Source organism: Anarhichas minor, unplaced genomic scaffold (genome assembly GCF_050575085.1).
Source record: "Anarhichas minor isolate MPS153535 unplaced genomic scaffold, ASM5057508v1 ptg000155l, whole genome shotgun sequence".
NCBI lineage: Eukaryota > Metazoa > Chordata > Actinopteri > Perciformes > Anarhichadidae > Anarhichas > Anarhichas minor.
Genome location: NW_027466601.1, coordinates 3,330,001 through 3,339,583, shown reverse-complemented (window position 1 = coordinate 3,339,583; position 9,583 = coordinate 3,330,001).

Below are 9,583 nucleotides of genomic sequence, written 5' to 3'. Positions count from 1 at the left end.
AGCCGAGGCAGCACGTATTTGAAAACCGCCGACCGATCTTCATACTCTGACAAAATCACAGCGATAGCGCCAATACTCTGTTTCCTTAAACCAAATCGCCGTCTTGCGCGGTCCATATCCCCGCGAATACACAACGCACAGCCGGGACACCTATGCCGACCTGTAGCCACCGTCAACCTCTAAAGACATGTGGAGGGTGATCCACAATCGGACACTCACAGCCGAGGCACGACGCGGTCAAAGTAGGTCGCAGGGACCATATTACGCGCGCCATATCTACCCGGAAATAGAACGCACAGCGGGGATACTCATGCCCAGTTGTCGAGCTGGAAGTCCTCTAACCACCCATATAAGATGAATAATAAACGGATACACACAGCCGATGCAGCGCGTGTTTGAAAACCGCCGATCGATCTTCATACTCTGACAAAATCACAGCGAAAAATCCTTAAACCAAATACCCGTTTTGCGCGGTCCATATCTCCGCGAAAACACAACGCACAGCCGGGAACCTCATATCTAATTGTAGTCCAAGTCCACTTCTACAAACCTATCCGAGTGGATCCTGGATGCGAGGTCCACAGCCGAGGCACCACGCGGTCAAAGTAGGTCGCAGGGGCCCTATTACGCGCGCCATATCTACCCGGAAATGGAACGCACAGCGGGGATTCTTATTTTGAATACACGGTCGCGACGTCCTCTAACTACCCATATAAGCAGAATAATAAACGGGTATCCACAGCCGAGGCAGCACGTATTTGAAAACCGCCGACCGATCTTCATACTCTGACAAAATCACAGCGATAGCGCCAATACTCTGTTTCCTTAAACCAAATCGCCGTCTTGCGCGGTCCATATCCCCGCGAATACACAACGCACAGCCGGGACACCTATGCCGACCTGTAGCCCACCGTCAACCTCTAAAGACATGTGGAGGGTGATCCACAATCGGACACTCACAGCCGAGGCACGACGCGGTCAAAGTAGGTCGCAGGGACCATATTACGCGCGCCATATCTACCCGGAAATAGAACGCACAGCGGGGATACTCATGCCCAGTTGTCAAGCTGGAAGTCCTCTAACCACCCATATAAGATGAATAATAAACGGATTACACACAGCCGATGCAGCGCGTGTTTGAAAACCGCCGATCGATCTTCATACTCTGACAAAATCACAGCGAAAAATCCTTAAACCAAATACCCGTTTTGCGCGGTCCATATCTCCGCGAAAACACAACGCACAGCCGGGAACCTCATATCTAATTGTAGTCCAAGTCCACTTCTACAAACCTATCCGAGTGGATCCTGGATGCGAGGTCCACAGCCGAGGCACCACGCGGTCAAAGTAGGTCGCAGGGGCCCTATTACGCGCGCCATATCTACCGGAAATGGAACGCACAGCGGGGATTCTTATTTTGAATACACGGTCGCGACGTCCTCTAACTACCCATATAAGCAGAATAATAAACGGGTATCCACAGCCGAGGCAGCACGTATTTGAAAACCGCCGACCGATCTTCATACTCTGACAAAATCACAGCGATAGCGCCAATACTCTGTTTCCTTAAACCAAATCGCCGTCTTGCGCGGTCCATATCCCCGCGAATACACAACGCACAGCCGGGACACCTATGCCGACCTGTAGCCACCGTCAACCTCTAAAGACATGTGGAGGGTGATCCACAATCGGACACTCACAGCCGAGGCACGACGCGGTCAAAGTAGGTCGCAGGGACCATATTACGCGCGCCATATCTACCCGGAAATAGAACGCACAGCGGGGATACTCATGCCCAGTTGTCAAGCTGGAAGTCCTCTAACCACCCATATAAGATGAATAATAAACGGATACACACAGCCGATGCAGCGCGTGTTTGAAAACCGCCGATCGATCTTCATACTCTGACAAAATCACAGCGAAAAATCCTTAAACCAAATACCCGTTTTGCGCGGTCCATATCTCCGCGAAAACACAACGCACAGCCGGGAACCTCATATCTAATTGTAGTCCAAGTCCACTTCTACAAACCTATCCGAGTGGATCCTGGATGCGAGGTCCACAGCCGAGGCACCACGCGGTCAAAGTAGGTCGCAGGGGCCCTATTACGCGCGCCATATCTACCCGGAAATGGAACGCACAGCGGGGATTCTTATTTTGAATACACGGTCGCGACGTCCTCTAACTACCCATATAAGCAGAATAATAAACGGGTATCCACAGCCGAGGCAGCACGTATTTGAAAACCGCCGACCGATCTTCATACTCTGACAAAATCACAGCGATAGCGCCAATACTCTGTTTCCTTAAACCAAATCGCCGTCTTGCGCGGTCCATATCCCCGCGAATACACAACGCACAGCCGGGACACCTATGCCGACCTGTAGCCACCGTCAACCTCTAAAGACATGTGGAGGGTGATCCACAATCGGACACTCACAGCCGAGGCACGACGCGGTCAAAGTAGGTCGCAGGGACCATATTACGCGCGCCATATCTACCCGGAAATAGAACGCACAGCGGGGATACTCATGCCCAGTTGTCGAGCTGGAAGTCCTCTAACCACCCATATAAGATGAATAATAAACGGATACACACAGCCGATGCAGCGCGTGTTTGAAAACCGCCGATCGATCTTCATACTCTGACAAAATCACAGCGAAAAATCCTTAAACCAAATACCCGTTTTGCGCGGTCCATATCTCCGCGAAAACACAACGCACAGCCGGGAACCTCATATCTAATTGTAGTCCAAGTCCACTTCTACAAACCTATCCGAGTGGATCCTGGATGCGAGGTCCACAGCCGAGGCACCACGCGGTCAAAGTAGGTCGCAGGGGCCCTATTACGCGCGCCATATCTACCCGGAAATGGAACGCACAGCGGGGATTCTTATTTTGAATACACGGTCGCGACGTCCTCTAACTACCCATATAAGCAGAATAATAAACGGGTATCCACAGCCGAGGCAGCACGTATTTGAAAACCGCCGACCGATCTTCATACTCTGACAAAATCACAGCGATAGCGCCAATACTCTGTTTCCTTAAACCAAATCGCCGTCTTGCGCGGTCCATATCCCCGCGAATACACAACGCACAGCCGGGACACCTATGCCGACCTGTAGCCACCGTCAACCTCTAAAGACATGTGGAGGGTGATCCACAATCGGACACTCACAGCCGAGGCACGACGCGGTCAAAGTAGGTCGCAGGGACCATATTACGCGCGCCATATCTACCCGGAAATAGAACGCACAGCGGGGATACTCATGCCCAGTTGTCGAGCTGGAAGTCCTCTAACCACCCATATAAGATGAATAATAAACGGATACACACAGCCGATGCAGCGCGTGTTTGAAAACCGCCGATCGATCTTCATACTCTGACAAAATCACAGCGAAAAATCCTTAAACCAAATACCCGTTTTGCGCGGTCCATATCTCCGCGAAAACACAACGCACAGCCGGGAACCTCATATCTAATTGTAGTCCAAGTCCACTTCTACAAACCTCACCGAGTGGATCCTGGATGCGAGGTCCACAGCCGAGGCACCACGCGGTCAAAGTAGGTCGCAGGGGCCCTATTACGCGCGCCATATCTACCCGGAAATGGAACGCACAGCGGGGATTCTTATTTTGAATACACGGTCGCGACGTCCTCTAACTACCCATATAAGCAGAATAATAAACGGGTATCCACAGCCGAGGCAGCACGTATTTGAAAACCGCCGACCGATCTTCATACTCTGACAAAATCACAGCGATAGCGCCAATACTCTGTTTCCTTAAACCAAATCGCCGTCTTGCGCGGTCCATATCCCCGCGAATACACAACGCACAGCCGGGACACCTATGCCGACCTGTAGCCACCGTCAACCTCTAAAGACATGTGGAGGGTGATCCACAATCGGACACTCACAGCCGAGGCACGACGCGGTCAAAGTAGGTCGCAGGGACCATATTACGCGCGCCATATCTACCCGGAAATAGAACGCACAGCGGGGATACTCATGCCCAGTTGTCAAGCTGGAAGTCCTCTAACCACCCATATAAGATGAATAATAAACGGATACACACAGCCGATGCAGCGCGTGTTTGAAAACCGCCGATCGATCTTCATACTCTGACAAAATCACAGCGAAAAATCCTTAAACCAAATACCCGTTTTGCGCGGTCCATATCTCCGCGAAAACACAACGCACAGCCGGGAACCTCATATCTAATTGTAGTCCAAGTCCACTTCTACAAACCTATCCGAGTGGATCCTGGATGCGAGGTCCACAGCCGAGGCACCACGCGGTCAAAGTAGGTCGCAGGGGCCCTATTACGCGCGCCATATCTACCCGGAAATGGAACGCACAGCGGGGATTCTTATTTTGAATACACGGTCGCGACGTCCTCTAACTACCCATATAAGCAGAATAATAAACGGGTATCCACAGCCGAGGCAGCACGTATTTGAAAACCGCCGACCGATCTTCATACTCTGACAAAATCACAGCGATAGCGCCAATACTCTGTTTCCTTAAACCAAATCGCCGTCTTGCGCGGTCCATATCCCCGCGAATACACAACGCACAGCCGGGACACCTATGCCGACCTGTAGCCACCGTCAACCTCTAAAGACATGTGGAGGGTGATCCACAATCGGACACTCACAGCCGAGGCACGACGCGGTCAAAGTAGGTCGCAGGGACCATATTACGCGCGCCATATCTACCCGGAAATAGAACGCACAGCGGGGATACTCATGCCCAGTTGTCAAGCTGGAAGTCCTCTAACCACCCATATAAGATGAATAATAAACGGATACACACAGCCGATGCAGCGCGTGTTTGAAAACCGCCGATCGATCTTCATACTCTGACAAAATCACAGCGAAAAATCCTTAAACCAAATACCCGTTTTGCGCGGTCCATATCTCCGCGAAAACACAACGCACAGCCGGGAACCTCATATCTAATTGTAGTCCAAGTCCACTTCTACAAACCTATCCGAGTGGATCCTGGATGCGAGGTCCACAGCCGAGGCACCACGCGGTCAAAGTAGGTCGCAGGGGCCCTATTACGCGCGCCATATCTACCCGGAAATGGAACGCACAGCGGGGATTCTTATTTTGAATACACGGTCGCGACGTCCTCTAACTACCCATATAAGCAGAATAATAAACGGGTATCCACAGCCGAGGCAGCACGTATTTGAAAACCGCCGACCGATCTTCATACTCTGACAAAATCACAGCGATAGCGCCAATACTCTGTTTCCTTAAACCAAATCGCCGTCTTGCGCGGTCCATATCCCCGCGAATACACAACGCACAGCCGGGACACCTATGCCGACCTGTAGCCACCGTCAACCTCTAAAGACATGTGGAGGGTGATCCACAATCGGACACTCACAGCCGAGGCACGACGCGGTCAAAGTAGGTCGCAGGGACCATATTACGCGCGCCATATCTACCCGGAAATAGAACGCACAGCGGGGATACTCATGCCCAGTTGTCGAGCTGGAAGTCCTCTAACCACCCATATAAGATGAATAATAAACGGATACACACAGCCGATGCAGCGCGTGTTTGAAAACCGCCGATCGATCTTCATACTCTGACAAAATCACAGCGAAAAATCCTTAAACCAAATACCCGTTTTGCGCGGTCCATATCTCCGCGAAAACACAACGCACAGCCGGGAACCTCATATCTAATTGTAGTCCAAGTCCACTTCTACAAACCTATCCGAGTGGATCCTGGATGCGAGGTCCACAGCCGAGGCACCACGCGGTCAAAGTAGGTCGCAGGGGCCCTATTACGCGCGCCATATCTACCCGGAAATGGAACGCACAGCGGGGATTCTTATTTTGAATACACGGTCGCGACGTCCTCTAACTACCCATATAAGCAGAATAATAAACGGGTATCCACAGCCGAGGCAGCACGTATTTGAAAACCGCCGACCGATCTTCATACTCTGACAAAATCACAGCGATAGCGCCAATACTCTGTTTCCTTAAACCAAATCGCCGTCTTGCGCGGTCCATATCCCCGCGAATACACAACGCACAGCCGGGACACCTATGCCGACCTGTAGCCACCGTCAACCTCTAAAGACATGTGGAGGGTGATCCACAATCGGACACTCACAGCCGAGGCACGACGCGGTCAAAGTAGGTCGCAGGGACCATATTACGCGCGCCATATCTACCCGGAAATAGAACGCACAGCGGGGATACTCATGCCCAGTTGTCAAGCTGGAAGTCCTCTAACCACCCATATAAGATGAATAATAAACGGATACACACAGCCGATGCAGCGCGTGTTTGAAAACCGCCGATCGATCTTCATACTCTGACAAAATCACAGCGAAAAATCCTTAAACCAAATACCCGTTTTGCGCGGTCCATATCTCCGCGAAAACACAACGCACAGCCGGGAACCTCATATCTAATTGTAGTCCAAGTCCACTTCTACAAACCTATCCGAGTGGATCCTGGATGCGAGGTCCACAGCCGAGGCACCACGCGGTCAAAGTAGGTCGCAGGGGCCCTATTACGCGCGCCATATCTACCCGGAAATGGAACGCACAGCGGGGATTCTTATTTTGAATACACGGTCGCGACGTCCTCTAACTACCCATATAAGCAGAATAATAAACGGGTATCCACAGCCGAGGCAGCACGTATTTGAAAACCGCCGACCGATCTTCATACTCTGACAAAATCACAGCGATAGCGCCAATACTCTGTTTCCTTAAACCAAATCGCCGTCTTGCGCGGTCCATATCCCCGCGAATACACAACGCACAGCCGGGACACCTATGCCGACCTGTAGCCACCGTCAACCTCTAAAGACATGTGGAGGGTGATCCACAATCGGACACTCACAGCCGAGGCACGACGCGGTCAAAGTAGGTCGCAGGGACCATATTACGCGCGCCATATCTACCCGGAAATAGAACGCACAGCGGGGATACTCATGCCCAGTTGTCAAGCTGGAAGTCCTCTAACCACCCATATAAGATGAATAATAAACGGATACACACAGCCGATGCAGCGCGTGTTTGAAAACCGCCGATCGATCTTCATACTCTGACAAAATCACAGCGAAAAATCCTTAAACCAAATACCCGTTTTGCGCGGTCCATATCTCCGCGAAAACACAACGCACAGCCGGGAACCTCATATCTAATTGTAGTCCAAGTCCACTTCTACAAACCTATCCGAGTGGATCCTGGATGCGAGGTCCACAGCCGAGGCACCACGCGGTCAAAGTAGGTCGCAGGGGCCCTATTACGCGCGCCATATCTACCCGGAAATGGAACGCACAGCGGGGATTCTTATTTTGAATACACGGTCGCGACGTCCTCTAACTACCCATATAAGCAGAATAATAAACGGGTATCCACAGCCGAGGCAGCACGTATTTGAAAACCGCCGACCGATCTTCATACTCTGACAAAATCACAGCGATAGCGCCAATACTCTGTTTCCTTAAACCAAATCGCCGTCTTGCGCGGTCCATATCCCCGCGAATACACAACGCACAGCCGGGACACCTATGCCGACCTGTAGCCACCGTCAACCTCTAAAGACATGTGGAGGGTGATCCACAATCGGACACTCACAGCCGAGGCACGACGCGGTCAAAGTAGGTCGCAGGGACCATATTACGCGCGCCATATCTACCCGGAAATAGAACGCACAGCGGGGATACTCATGCCCAGTTGTCAAGCTGGAAGTCCTCTAACCACCCATATAAGATGAATAATAAACGGATACACACAGCCGATGCAGCGCGTGTTTGAAAACCGCCGATCGATCTTCATACTCTGACAAAATCACAGCGAAAAATCCTTAAACCAAATACCCGTTTTGCGCGGTCCATATCTCCGCGAAAACACAACGCACAGCCGGGAACCTCATATCTAATTGTAGTCCAAGTCCACTTCTACAAACCTATCCGAGTGGATCCTGGATGCGAGGTCCACAGCCGAGGCACCACGCGGTCAAAGTAGGTCGCAGGGGCCCTATTACGCGCGCCATATCTACCCGGAAATGGAACGCACAGCGGGGATTCTTATTTTGAATACACGGTCGCGACGTCCTCTAACTACCCATATAAGCAGAATAATAAACGGGTATCCACAGCCGAGGCAGCACGTATTTGAAAACCGCCGACCGATCTTCATACTCTGACAAAATCACAGCGATAGCGCCAATACTCTGTTTCCTTAAACCAAATCGCCGTCTTGCGCGGTCCATATCCCCGCGAATACACAACGCACAGCCGGGACACCTATGCCGACCTGTAGCCACCGTCAACCTCTAAAGACATGTGGAGGGTGATCCACAATCGGACACTCACAGCCGAGGCACGACGCGGTCAAAGTAGGTCGCAGGGACCATATTACGCGCGCCATATCTACCCGGAAATAGAACGCACAGCGGGGATACTCATGCCCAGTTGTCAAGCTGGAAGTCCTCTAACCACCCATATAAGATGAATAATAAACGGATACACACAGCCGATGCAGCGCGTGTTTGAAAACCGCCGATCGATCTTCATACTCTGACAAAATCACAGCGAAAAATCCTTAAACCAAATACCCGTTTTGCGCGGTCCATATCTCCGCGAAAACACAACGCACAGCCGGGAACCTCATATCTAATTGTAGTCCAAGTCCACTTCTACAAACCTATCCGAGTGGATCCTGGATGCGAGGTCCACAGCCGAGGCACCACGCGGTCAAAGTAGGTCGCAGGGGCCCTATTACGCGCGCCATATCTACCCGGAAATGGAACGCACAGCGGGGATTCTTATTTTGAATACACGGTCGCGACGTCCTCTAACTACCCATATAAGCAGAATAATAAACGGGTATCCACAGCCGAGGCAGCACGTATTTGAAAACCGCCGACCGATCTTCATACTCTGACAAAATCACAGCGATAGCGCCAATACTCTGTTTCCTTAAACCAAATCGCCGTCTTGCGCGGTCCATATCCCCGCGAATACACAACGCACAGCCGGGACACCTATGCCGACCTGTAGCCACCGTCAACCTCTAAAGACATGTGGAGGGTGATCCACAATCGGACACTCACAGCCGAGGCACGACGCGGTCAAAGTAGGTCGCAGGGACCATATTACGCGCGCCATATCTACCCGGAAATAGAACGCACAGCGGGGATACTCATGCCCAGTTGTCAAGCTGGAAGTCCTCTAACCACCCATCTAGACACTCCTATAAACGGATACACACAGCCGATACAGCGCGTATTTGAAAACCGCCGACCGATCTTCATACTCTGACAAAATCACAGCGAAAGACTTAAACGAAATACCCGTTTTGCGAGGTCCATATCCCCGCGAATACACAACGCACAGCCGGGACACTTATACCCAGTTGTAGTCCACGTCCCCCTCTACAAAACTATCGGAGTGGATCCTGGATGCGAGGTCCACAGCCGAGGCACGGTGTAGTCAAAGTAGGTCGCAGGGACCATATTACGCGCGCCATATCTACCCGGAAATAGAACGCACAGCGGGGATTCCTATACTGAATACACGGCCCCGACGTCCTCTAA